The following is a 14,640-nucleotide window of genomic DNA, read 5'->3' on the forward strand; positions in this document are numbered from 1 at the left end:
TTCCTGTAATTAGATGACCAAAATTGCACACAATACACCAAATTCGGTCTCACCAATGTCTTATACAACCTCACCATTACATTCCAACTCTAATACTTAATACTTTGATTTATAAAGGCCAATGTACCAAAAGCTTTTTTTACAACCCTATCTACTTGTGAAGCCACTTTTAGGGAATTATGTACCTGTACTCCCAGATCCCTCTGTTCTACTGCACTCCCCAGTGTCCTACCATTTACCTTGTATGTTCTACCTTGGTTTGACCATCCGAAGTGCAATACCTCACACTTGTCCGCATTAAACTCCATCTGCCATTTTTCAGCCCACTCCTCCAACTGGTCCAAATCCCTCTGCAAGCTTGGAAAACCTTCCTCACTGTCCACTACACCTCCAATCTTTGTATCATCAGCATATTTGCTGATCCAATTTACCATATTATCATCCAGATCATTGATATAGATAACAAATAACAATGGACCCAGCACTGATCCTTGTGGCACACCACTAGTCACTGGCCTCCACTCAGAGTAGCAATCCTCCACTACCACTCTCTGGCTTCTTCCATTGAACCAATGTCTAATCCAATTTACTACCTCTCCATGTATACCTAGCGACTGAATCTTTCTAACTAACCTCCCATACAGGACCTTGTCAAAGGCCTAACTGAAGTCCACATATACAACATCCACTGCCTTCCCTTCATCCACTTTCCTGGTAACTTCCTCGAAAAACTCAATAGAGTGGTCAAACATGACCTGCCATGCACAAAGCCATGCTGACTTTTTCTAATAAGTCCCTGTCTGTCCAAATACTTGTAGATCCTATCTCTTAGTATTCCTTCCAATAATTTACCTACTACTGATGTCAAACTTACCAGCCTATAATTTCCCGGCTTACTTTTTGAGCCTTTTTTAAACAACAAAACTACATGAGCTATCCTCCAATCCTCTGGCACCTGACCAATAGATATCGACATTTTAAATATTTCTGCTAGGGCCCCTGCAATTTCAACACTAGTCTCTTTCAAGGTCCAAGGGAATACCCTGTCAGGTCCTGGGGATTTATCTACTCTGATTTGCCTCAAGACAGCAAGTACCTCCTCCTCCTCTTTAATCTGTGTAAGTCCCATGACCTCCCTACTTGTTTGCCTTGTTTCCATAGACACCATTCCAGTTTTCTTAGTAAATACAGAATCAAAAAACCCATTTAATATCTCTCCCATTTCTTTTGGTTCCATACATAGCCGACCACTCTGATCTTCAAGAGGACCAATTTTATCCCTTACTATCCTTTTGCTCTTAATATACCTCTAGAAGCTCTTAGGATTATCCTTCACCCTGACTGCCAAAGCAACCTCATGTCTTCTTTTAGCCCTCCTGATTTCTTTCTTAAGTATTTTCTTACTCTTTTTATACTCCTCAAGCATCTTATTTCCTCCCTGTTGCCTATACATCTCTCTCTTCTTCTTCATCAGAGTTCCAATATCCCTCGAGAACCAAGGTTCCTTATTCTTTTTCATTTTGCCTTTAACCCTGACCGTAACATACAAACTCTGCACTCTCAAAATTTCTCCTTTGAAGGCCTCCCATTTAGGTTATGGATCTTATGTTGGACTTGAAGCAGTTCCAAAGCAGCTGAAGGATTTTTTTTCCCTAGAGGCAAGGTGGATTTTAAAACAAAGAACACTATTTATTTTATTAGTCCTACTGGAAAATACCTTCATAGATGTTAATTATATTAAACACCTGGTAGGTAGAGTTGGGAGTGGAATTGTAATCTGGAAAAGTGGGAGGGGAAAAAAAAGGTGTGAAATTGAAGAAGTTACAATGAGGGATGAGGGAAACCCCTTCAAGTAGCTGCCTCTCTTGACTACTTCTTCACACCCATAATTTGTTATAATTTCTCATGACTATTACCATCAGCATGGCTGGTCAGTAAGGAAATGCCCAGCAAAGATGGATTGGCTTTTGTCGTCAGAACTGAGATCACATAGATGACTTGGATGTGAGGAGGGTGCTGTAAAGGTAAGGAAAACAGACGGCATAGAGGACCAAAGGAGTGGAAAGGGCTTGGGGTTCATGGGCTAGTCAATGTAACTGTTTCAGCACAAGATGTTCCTGTACCTCCACATCGTTTTAGATGAAATAGAAAGCAATACAGTGAGAAAGTAAAGACAGCTGCATCCTGCTCAGAATGTTAAAGAACATGCCTTTATCAAATCGTTCTCAGTTCACTGACAATACAGCAATCTTAACCTGAAATTTAGCAGAACATAACCAGTTAATGCTTATTAAAGTTGGAGCAGAGTACTTTTGATGTACTATATTGAACTCTATTGTCAGATAAATCTCATCTCTTCAGATAATGCAATGAGATTGTTACATCCATCTGAGAGAACAGATGGAACCTTCAATTAATATTTGAAACTTGGCGCTCAGTCCTAGAGTATCAGCCAAGATTGTGCTGGGGTGGGGCTTGAACAAGTAACAATTGATTTTAAAATACTATCACTAAATCATAGGCTAACACCTTTGAAAGACAAGTTACCTGTTTTGCTGAAGCCTTTTTCTTTGCCCGCAGGGCACAAAAATAGAAATTAAAGTTTGTAAGTGTTTAACTTTTGGTTGTATCTTGGAAGTTTTCCTGCTGTAATAATCTGTTAAAACCTTCATTTTGGGGTTTAAAAGTTTACACCACATAGTTTTGTCCTTGGCAAGAACAATCCTGTTACACTGATTTCTCCTAGTCAGCTTTGTCAAAAGTGGGAAATTTTACTCTTGAGATGCAGGCAATGCTTCAACTGCTTTCTAACAAAATAGTTGCTAATGCTTGCTTGTTTTGCTTCTGAAGGTGACAATTGGCGACTGGATATAAAATAGTTTCCATAATGGATATGTATCAGCATGTCTGTTCTCAAGTCCCATACTGTTAGATCCTCTCTGCACTGCCTAAAATGCATCCGCTGCAAATTCAGAACACTTCTGAATTCACCAGTGCAGCAGCCATCTCGCGGCAATTAATTTGTCATTTAATGATGAAATTGGACTAGATTTGCACTGAATCTGACTGAGTCTGAAATGGTCTTTTCACAAAGAATTCTTGAGGTTTAGAAACTTATTATAATACAGAAAGAGCATTTTAATTAGTTCAGCCCCCCAGTTTTCCCCCCCCATTGCACTATAGAATTTTCTTTTTCAAGTGTTAATTCAATTCCACTTTGAAAGTTAAGACAGAATCTTCCAATTCCTGCGAGGCATTTTAATATAATCACTCACTGTATCAGCAAAACCCAGTTTCATTTTAACCTACAGGCGATCATCATATTGTCCTCTAATTTATAATGTTCTTTCCTGTGTAAACAGGTTCTGCTTACTTGCTCCAGGTCAGGGTGGCAAATCTTTTTGAGAGTGTGAGCCTGAATTGGCAATAATCTTCTAAAGAATTTTCTCTTGTGCTATGGTAATTTTAAGCAGAGATCATCATCAATTGATGAACTAGTAACAGTAATTATGAACTTAAAAGAAAAAAAGATGAGAATCCTCTGCATTTGTATGCATTTACTATTAAAGTATGAGACTGAAATAAATGAAACATTTTAGAAAAATCGTTCAAAATTATTAATATTAATCTTTTAAAAATACAATTGAAAAATAAAATCATTTCTGTCTTGTTATTGTAACTGTTTCCTGTCCAAATACTGATGTGTATACCAGGTCTATGAGGATTTCGAAACTTATCATCCATGTTTTCTCTCAACCACCTAGCTGGCACCAAGCCGGTGTGAGACATTTCCTGTGAAATCATCTCACTCTCTCTTGTGTTGTAAAAGATCATTTGGCAGTAAAGTTAATCATTATATATCTTTTCATTATGAGTGGCATTTAGCGAATCAAGTGGTAGCATTGCATGATGTGTGCCAACAAATTTTTTTGCATGTGCTATGGATTCGCCAAGCATGTTACTCCTCTCATAAATCTGAAGACCTCTCCATCATTCTGTATTGGTGTTGAACCACATAGTACAAGATCAAATCTATCTGAAGTATTAGTGAAATTCACTGGGTTAGCCACTTCCCTTACCCTGATCCACTGTAGGTTCTGTCTCCAGTTCTTCCATAGCTAACAATAAGTATTTATAAACACAGGAGATTCTGCAGATGCTGGAAATACAGAGCAACACACACAAAAGGCTGGAGGAACTCAGCAGATCAGGCAGCATATATGGAAATGAATAAACAGACAATGTTTCAGGCCAAGACCCTTCTTTAGGACTGGGAAAGACCATGGCAAAAGGGAAGAAGGAGAGGCACTCGGGGTGGTGATAGGCAGGTGAGGAGAAGAGGTAAGAGGCCAGAGTGGGGAACAGAAAAAGAGAAGGGGAGGCAAAAAAGAATTACTGGAAGAAGAAATCGATGTTAATGCCATTAGGTTGGAGGCTACTCAGATGGAATATGAGGTGTAGATGGGTGGGTGTAGCACTTTGCTTGCAGGGATATATGCTAGGAGGAAGATTAGTGGGGAGAGATGTATTGATAAGGGAGTTCTGGAACAAGTGATCCCTGTAGAGAGTGGGGAGGGAAGGTAAAGATGTGTTTGTTGGTAGGATCTATAGAGTTGGCAGAAGTTGAAGAAAATAATGTGTTGAATGCGGAGGCTCATGGGGTGGTAGATAAGTGCAAGGAATTCTCTCCCTGTTAAGGTAGCAAGAAGATGGGGTTAGTGCGGATGTTTGAGAAGTAGAAGAGATATGGGGGAAGGCAGTGTCAATGGTGAAGGATGCAAAACCCCGTTCTTTGAAGGAGGACATCTCCTATGTCCTGGAATGGGAACGGATGCAGCGGAGACAAAAGAACTGGGAAAAGGGACATTTTTATTTTTACAGGGACACGGTGGGAAGAGGTATAGTAAAGATGGCCATTTGAATCGGTAAGTTTATAAAAGATGTTGGTAAATAGTTTGTCTCCAAAGTGGGAGGTAGAGAGATCGAGAAAGAGGAGGGAGTTGTCAGAAATGGGCCAAGTGAATCTGAGGGCAGAGTGGAAGTTGGAGACAGTTGATAAAATTGAACTCTGCATGGGTGCACCAATGCAGTTTGTGAATGTAACGCAGGAAGAGTTGGACAGCATTACTAGCGAAGATTTGGAACTTGGGCTCTTCTATATAGCCAACGGAAAAACAGTTATAACTGGGATCCATGTGGGTCAGAAGAAATTGTTGAAGGTGAGGACCACTTCTGCAAGATGAAGGAGGGTGGTAGTGGATGGTAACTAGCTGGGTCTTTTGTTGAGAAAGAAGTGGAGAGCTGGGAGTTATAGGGACTGGTCATCCAGAATGAAAATGAGGAAGTCTAGGCCAGGAAATTGAATATCACTGAGGTGATTGAGGGCATGTGAAGTGATCAGATGTACATGGGAAGGGACTGAACAAAAGGGAATAGAATGGAGTCTAGGTATGCAAACATGAGTTCAATGGGACAGGAGCAGGCAGAAACAATGGATAGTCAGGTTTGTGTATATTGAGTTGGAGGTAGAAAAGTAGTTGCAGGGTAAGGGAGCTATGAGTTTGGTGGCAGTGGATGGGAGTTCTCTAGAATTGATGAGGTTAATAATAGTGTCAGAAATAATTTTCTGATGGTCTGGAGTGCGGTTCTTTTCAAGGCGTAGGTAAGAGATTAGTCCGCCACTGTGACTATTTGCAGAATAAGAATTGGAATATGAGGCACTTGTTTGACAGTGATGTTCCACTTAGGGCCGTGACTTCCGCTGTTTAGAAGCTGGGTGTAGTTTCATTGATGGGTATCAAGCAAAGTAATATTGGAGAGTATTTGTAACAGGCATTTCATCAGTTTAATCAGATTGTGTAAAACATCCTTGGTGACACTGGAAAGCCATCATACACCACATAGTGTAGTTAAAGGTAGTGTGTAGTAAATTATCTTATCTCAACAGTTGTATTTTCAAAAACATTTGTAATAAGAGACTTGCAAGTCTAATTTTAAAATATAATCAAAAAGCAATTAACAGAGCGGAATATTTGTACAATGGTTTGATTTTTTTTTTGTAAGTTCAGATTGCAGCCTGGCAGTTGGAGATGCCCTACCTACACTTCACCTTAAGTCCTTGTCTCTTCTCACCACTAAATACAGAAGCAATGGCAGTTGGGCTTTGGATTTAGATGCACAGTTGAGTTAACACCTGTAACAAAGAAGAAGAAAATGATATATACTTAAAATACGCTGCTCCTAAAAATTTAGGTGGTCTTACCGGAACTTTAGTCAGAGTGGTTTTATGACATGTTATGCCATAAATCAAAGAGCAGATCATAAAAGATGACTTTGTGTGATGCCACGTTTCGAAATAGGGGTGGGGGAAACACATTTGTCATTTTCTACTAATCTTGCAATTTCTATGCATTGTTCATTCATCTCTTTCACCTTATTATGCCTTATTTCACTTGTTTGGTCCACTCACCTTAGTCCTGATGAAGAGTCTTGGCCTGAAATGTCAATTGTTTATTTTTCCTGTAGATGCTGCTCCTGCTGAGTTCCTCTATTTATACTACTACTGCTCAATTCCTGGGTAGTGATCCAGGTGTTAATATTGTCCAAAGCATCAATTACTCTAATTTTGTGTTCTGTTTCCTGAAAATGGGAAAGGTAACTGAACCAGTCAGCATTGCCTCATGGTGCCATTTCTGTTTTTGTACATTTTTTGGGACACTACATTAATTTGATACCAATGGCAACTGGCAATTGTTTTGCTTTCCAGTTCTATTGGCAAGCTAGGTTGTCAAGCACTAGCACTCTTTCCTGAATGAATTTTACTGAGTCAACGATGGAAAGTTCATGAAGCTACTTCTATTCTGTTTTGAATACCAGGCCTGTCAATAAGTGCCTTGGTGGTTGTGGGGTAGAGGAGGAGAAGGGACATGTATACAACAAATTATTCTTTTAATGGTCTCAGTAGAATAACTTTGATGTGAAGTTGACAGCTATCCATTTGGCCATTTTTTTGCACAAAGCGTAAATGCAAATAAAATGACAAAGTTCAGATGATTTTTTTTCACCATATTTCATTTTAACCTATGAACACCAACAGATAGCCATCTGCTAATAAACAGAGAACTTTATTAGATGGACTGTTTTGGACCCTTTTTCCCCCTAAGTGTGCACACATTTACCATATTTTAATCATTCAGATGAAGGTAAAGGGGTGGCATTTAGCAGTTGGAGTGCAATGCCTTATAGTGCAAGAGATAACCAGATGGGCTTTAATTCCCGCTGCTGTCTGTAACACTGTTATCATCTGTTGCCAGAAAGATTGTGTTTGAAGTATAGAAGTTAGTATAGGAATTAATGAGACCACCTCTGCAGTATGTCAACAGGTCTAATCTTTTTCAAGGAAGGATATTAATGCATTGGCAGCAGTTCAAAGTATGTTTACCTAATTAACACCTGAAATTATGGGATGTGATTTGAGGAAAGATGGGACAAATTGGGCTTGCATGTGCTTGATTTTGGAAGAGTGGTGGCTTGATTGAAAGTACAAATTCTGAGAGAATCTTGACAGAGGATGTTGGATATGGAGAGGATTTTTGTCTTCTGAAAGTATTTAGAACAGGAGAACTTGGTGGGGTGGTGTGGAAATGGTCATTATTTATAAGTAATTGATGATCCATTTAAAACAGGAGATGTTTTTCTGAGTGTTGTAAGTCTTTAGAACACTGTTCCTCAAAGGGCAGTCTGAGTGTTTTAAGGCAGAGGTAGACAGTTTCATGAGTAAGCAGTTGAAATGTGAGCTCAAACGGAGGAGAATGTGGAGTTGAGGTTGCATTGAGATCAACATTGGAGATATTAAATCAGTGGTACAAGTTTGTGGGGTTGCGTGGCTGCACTTGCTTCTAATTTCTATGTAGATATATTTGAGATGATCCTGTTTCCTGTATGGACAGGCAGTTATTCAATACTCGGTGAAATGGAAGTTATTGAAAAGAGAGACTGCAGCTCAGATTTTCAGCTTTAACATTGGCAACTGCTGTACTTAATGTAGCTGTAAATGTTTTGCATAGTACACTATCAAAACCTGTGCAACACACACAAAATGCTGGTGGAATGCTGCAGGCCAGGCAGCAGGGTCTCAGCCCGAAATGTTGACTGTACTTCTTCCTATAGATGCTGCCTGGCCTGCTGCGTTCCACCAGCATTTTGTGTGTATTGCTTGAATTTCCAGCATCTATAGATTTCCTCGTGTTTGTGTACCAAAACCTTTAGTATACTTGGGCTATTAGAAGTAAAGGCCTTGTTTAAGTTTGCACATATATTGTCAGCAATTGATGGCGAGGTGGTAGGAACTATGAATAAAACATGAGAGCAAAACACATTGTCCTTTAAAGGTTCATCAGCTGTGTTGTAAGTTTGACATCTATTGGGGTGTCACTGCAGCAGATCCTGAATCATTGCTTTGCAGAGTTTTTACCGTTTTATATTTTGCTTGAAGATAGTTGCAGAATTTGTATGTTGGGGTCCAATGACAATAATGCAATATTTACAAAAACATCTTTTTGAGGTATTATTTACTGCACTTGAATTTTGCATTTTGTTTGAAACAATTTTCTGTTATGCAATTTTGAGCTTTGCTTCTATTTGTTTGTTTTCAGTCAAGGGAGATCATATTAATTCAACTTCTGTCACCAGATGCTGCTTGACCTCCTGCTTTTGAGTATTTTCTATTTTTATTTCAAATTCGCAGCATCTGCAATATTTCGTGTTTATCATTAGATTTTCTGTCAGAAATTATCTGTTTCTTCTTTCATTGAATAACCTAAGCTTCATCCCAAACTTATGAAGTGGAAAACTTAACTTTCATTTTAGCCTTGTGAATCAAGTGACCCAACAATCAAAAGTGGTTTCTTTTGTGCCTAATTTCAACAAGCTTTACTTGCATATCAAAGTAGTGTTAGTTCTGATCGAAATGTCCCATGGGCTGAAGTTTCTGTTCTTTATAAAGATCACCTCTTGAAATTTTCCTTCATTTCATTTAGTATGATTCAGATGCATCCAATTTCAACATGTATTTCTTGGAGAAGATATAGGAGCAATGTTTCCTGTTGTTACTCCTACAATTGTTTTTGGATGATTAAAACAGTGAAGGAGATGGTAATTTTGAAATTTTGGTACATGGTGAATATAGGATATTTAGAAATAATGGTGCAAGTTGGTAAGTTACAGAAAAAATCTGCAGCACTTTGTTTGCCTGTTGAATAGTTGGGTTTGTTTTATCTTAATTTCTGTTCCTCTTCTCTTCTTAGACGGTCCCTCAGAATTGAGGATGACTTGCTTCCACTCCAGTTCTGGGGGTTCTGAGGTGGCATATGAGACAGACTACTGCAGATGGGCAGGTGGTACTTGAAGAGATGGGTGGATGGATGTTGTAGTGCCTTGCTGTTTATATTCAGCTTTGGTGTACTCCTGACAGGCAAACATGAGGTTTTCAGTACAAAACCAAATGCCACTTTTCCACTCTGAACTCTCATGATGGGGCAGGGATTCCTAGGATTCAGTAGGGATGTTGTATTGTTTCAGAGAGGTTTTGAGGACACCTTTGATTTTTATTTCACTATCATCTGCTTGGTAATCTATTTTCAAGATAGATTTCAGAATAGATCTCAGGGACTGCTATCTGATGCGCAAGCATTGAGTCAGTTAAGTGTAATTAATTAAAGCTGCATTGCTGGGAATATTTACCTCGGAGAGGAAGCTCCAAATTTTACATCCTTTCGTGGATTTGGAGGATTTTTCAGAGATAACATTAGTGATGTCTTTCAGGATCAGCGCAACTTTAATGTACCATTATGCTAAGTTCCTGCTTTTTTTTAGAAACTATAACCTACAGCACAAAACAGGCCCTTTGGCCCACAAAGCTGCGCTGAACATGTCCTTACCTTTGAAATTACCTAGGGTTACCCATAGCCCTCTGTTTTTCTGAGCTCCATGTACCAACTCTTTTTAAGGAAGACAGACAGGAACTTTTCCTTGGATAACTAAATGTGTAAGTGATGCACCATCAATAACTCACTCTGAGACGTAGGCGAGATATCGGCTTTTATTGACTGGAAGAAGGAACCAGGAGTGAGTGTCTATCATACAAGGTCCTGGAGACTGAGGCCGATCTTCAGGCCGCAGGTCTCCTTTATACAGGGGCCTGTGGGAGGAGCCACAGGAGCAGTCAGCAGGGGCGTGTCCCGACAGGCACATAGTTCACCACATTCACCCCCCCTTCGTTTGAAAAAGTCCTCATGTAGCGAAGGTTCTTACAAGTCAAGCCGATCAGGCGGTCGAATCTGTCGCTGCGATCTACGTAGCACCGGCTGTGACCGCATAGGTGCCGGCAACATTGGCGATTGCACAGGGGACGGGGGTTGCGCGTGTTCTTGCCCACTAGGCGCCGGTGATCCCTCATGCATGTGCGAGGCGCCTGGTATAAATGCGTACGAAACGCCCGGTATACAAGTGTCGTGAGGAGTCTGTGTAGGGCCTGGTGAGTACGGTGTCACCTCTGGTGCAGGGTTCACAGAAATAACAAAGCACGAGTTGCTTACGGGCCACAGCCGTGGTCTGGGTCGGGGAGCTCGTGGAATGGCGACTGGCGGCGGCGTTGGCGAATTCGCTCCCGGGAGCCGGCGGTGGCGGGGTCTGAGGCGTCCACGAAACCGGCGGGGAATCGCGCGACTGGACAGCGTCGGCGTTATGCCGCGCAGCTTCTAGAGCGTTGGCCTTCTCTATCGCCGAGCTTAAGGTAAGATCCGAGTTCTCCAGCAGTCGCTGGCGCATGTACACTGACCTCAGTCCCGTCACAAAGGCGTCTCGCACCAGCAGCTCCGCATGCTGTTCTGCCGTGAGCGTCTTGCAGTCACAAGCTCGGACGAGTGTCTGTAGTGCTCGGAGAAACTCAGCGCACGATTCGCCAGGCCGCTGTTGCCGGGTAGCTAAGCGATGTCTTGCGTAGACGGTGTTCACCGGCCGCAGGTACTGTCGTTTGAGGGCGTCCAGTGCCCCTTCGTAGGTCGGCAGGTCCCGGATAAAGGAGTAAACTTTGGAGGAGACCCTCGAGAGTAGGATTCTGTGCATAACGGCGGGTTCAGTCGCACGAAGCTCCGCCAAGTACGATTGGAAGCATGCAAGCCAGTGTTCAAAAGCGAGAGCTGCGTCAGGGTCTTGAGGGTCCAAATCCAACCGGTCCGGACGCAAAACGGGTTCCATGTTTTAAAACTTCCAGTCAATAAAATTGGTGCACCATCAATAACTCACTCTGAGACGTAGGCGAGATATCGGCTTTTATTGACTGGAAGAAGGAACCAGGAGTGAGTGTCTATCATACAAGGTCCTGGAGACTGAGGCCGATCTTCAGGCCGCAGGTCTCCTTTATACAGGGGCCTGTGGGAGGAGCCACAGGAGCAGTCAGCAGGGGCGTGTCCCGACAGGCACATAGTTCACCACAGTAAGTATAAGTAAAGCTGCTGGCAGTAAAGCAAAGACTGCAGTGAAATGTAGCTATCAAACCCTTGGTGGATCGATCAGAGCTACAAGTTTCAGCTTGTCAAACCACACAAAATCTGGACCCAAGATCTGTCTTCCCACCCAGCTAGATCCACACACTGGCTGCAGATGGATCATGTTCCTGACCCATGCTTTGGGCACATACTGACTGTTGATATTTTACTATTTGACAGCACAAGATGTCAAATGCAATCCATCTAATGGCAAACCGGAGTCACCGGGCATTATAGGGGAGACCTTAGGAGCAATGCACTATATTTAGCATGATTCCCAGTAGTACACTGCCAAACTCAAATTCACGATGGTAAGCCAGTAGAGTAGAAGGACTTGCTGTAATTGTCACAATATAATTCTTCACTCCAGAAGGAAATTCACCACTTCTACACTATTAGATTCCACTATTTGTCTGCATTCATACTTAACTGGCAGGTTGTTGTATGTTCCCGAGATGTTAACCTTGAAAGCTTGAGAGATTTTTTTGTGTAAGTTATTATTACTTGCCATTCATTTGTCATGTTATGTAGTGCAGTATGGTGGAAGGTAGATTATCATAGTTTGGACTATCTTGCTAAGAATGAAATGTAGATGACGACCTAGATTGCTGAAATGTCTGGAGAAGAAATACTTCAATGGTTTCAAGTTGTTTTTATGTTATCACATTTGAAGTTTGTTTCTTGTAATTCAATTTCTAAAGTGAAAAACTACTGTGAGTGGAGTTCATCATGCCAAGCAATAGTTATCATCTGTAGGGGTTGCCTTGACATTCAAGAGGGATTTGTTTCACTATCTCACCTAAAGCAAAAGAAACGTTTACATGTGATCACTTGTCAACTTTACCTTTTCTGTTGTTTTCCACCTTAAGTCAGCTAATTGCCTTTAATTTGCTGAGGTCGACCTTAATTTTCAAGCACAATTGATTTTATGGGGATTATCCCTGTGGGATTTTCAAGAATCCCCTGATTCTGTAATTGCTAAATTTACAATGGAAGATCACTGCAAATGCTTCCATCTTGGGCAAAGGCAACTTCAGTTGGTTTACCAATTCTTCCAGCACTTAAAATTTTAAAACATATTTTAGATTTAGTATACCATGAGGTAGTGGATAAGTAGTCTATTTACAAAATTTGTCTATTATCCCACTCTTGAAAGTTATCCGTCTCTATTCCTGCTTTCGTAAAATATCCATCATTTGTTTTCTCTACTGTGGTTTCCAAGCAAATGCAGCCAACATATTTTTCTTTACAATGCAGTTTTTGTTCTGAAACAGGCTAGAAAACTTTAACTTTTCGAAATTGAATTTGCTTTCCTTTCATTAGGTAAAGCTTTAAGTTTGTTGTGTAACAAATAGCCTTTTAACCTGTTAAGGGCAAACTGATGGTTTGTTCAACTTGGGACTGTATTAATATGTTCTTCAGATGGCTGAAACATACCTGCTCAATGTGATGCCACTGAACAAAGTTCATTCTGAAGCTAGTTCCACTCGAGGTTGTTGCACCTAGATAGAAGGCAGACTGTGTGAATAAATAACTAATTAACAGTTCCCATTTAACACCTGTTATCCTCCATGAGAGGAATTGACTTTAATTTCAACATATTTTTGGATACTACATGATCTTGTGGATACTGCACAAGATCATGGCTGAACCATATAATTTTGAAAAAATATTCTGGTTATCTGAAGGTGACGGTAGACAATGCTTCTCTGAACCAAATGTAGAGAGTGTACCTTTAACAAAGTTAGTTCTTCATTTTTCTTTTCTCTGAAGTGTCTATTCCATAGCTAACCATTCAGCAAAGAAGAGGGAGGCCTGTTTCTGAAATGTCCTTTCACACGAAGTTGCACGCCATATATGCTACAATAATTATGTTATTTGAAGCAGTTTGCCTTGAAAGAGGAAACATGATTGTAATCATCTTCGGTCACTCACTTCACTTATCATTCTCTCGCAAGGGTTGATCATTTTTAGTGTGTTTAGATGGTCACATCATATTGATTTTGTTTGCAGGAGCATTTTAGACCACACTAGGTGTCCAGAAAGATTTGGTTCAGATGGGCAAAGTCATCTGTGAAAGTGGCAATAGAGAATATGGCTGAGATTTGTCGACTAGATGCAGGATTATCTTAGATGAAGTTTTTAAATTGTTTTTGGAGTTTGGAAGTTGACAACTGAATTGAGAATGGTAGAATTCCTTAAACTAATTTTAATATTCATCATTGTTAAGATGAGAGTGTAGAGAAAAGGAGAGTTGAGATTATTCATTCCTTTACTCCCTGGAGAAATCAAGATCTCAAGGTCAGTTTGACTTTTGCAGTTCCAAATGACCACTGACAGAATGATACTGGCAGTGGTTTCAGACCAGGTCAGTTCCTGCTCCCCTTTCACTATCAGCTGGTGTCAACTAAATTGGTTGCATGGAACCAATACTGAAGAAGAAAAATTGTCTGGATTTATGTTGTTTTTCTAGAAAACTCTCGCGTTGGACGAGCTTTCACAATGAAAACCATGCTTTTTTGTTAAACAAAAATGAAGTTAACTGATGACAGAAGGTGGCATCCTAGCAGAAATGTTGCAACATGTTTGAACAGAACTGATAACCAGAATCAAATTTGGAAATGCAGCATTTGTTTGTTTTGTAAAATGGTGGGTGTATGTTCAGAGCTCAGTCCTATCACTGGCTATTCTCTGTCTTGACTTCATTTGATTTCAAAAGTAGGCTTGCGGAGCTGATTGTGATCTGGTGTTCCCAGTTTCTTTGTTAGTTTTTGGTCTGTTTGCTTTTGGTTGAACATAAAGGTGCTTGGCTCAGTTCTAGTCCATACTTCTGGGGTTGTTCCTGGGTGTACTAAAAACAAATGCATATAGTTCTGGTGTTGGAGAGCTTTTAAAATGACCATGTTCCATTGCATTTTTCCCTGTTGCATAAGTTTATGATTGTATAGGAAGAGCACTGTTTTCTTTTGAACGTAGAAAGCCCTTAGTGTTAGGCACCTTCTGGTGGTTTTGTGTTGTGCTAATTTGTTTGTCAATGTTTGGGTAAAAAGGGGTAGGGTGTGCAATCAACCGACTCTGTCTCCCCTTGATTCAG

Source organism: Hypanus sabinus, chromosome 7, assembly GCF_030144855.1.
Source record: "Hypanus sabinus isolate sHypSab1 chromosome 7, sHypSab1.hap1, whole genome shotgun sequence".
NCBI lineage: Eukaryota > Metazoa > Chordata > Chondrichthyes > Myliobatiformes > Dasyatidae > Hypanus > Hypanus sabinus.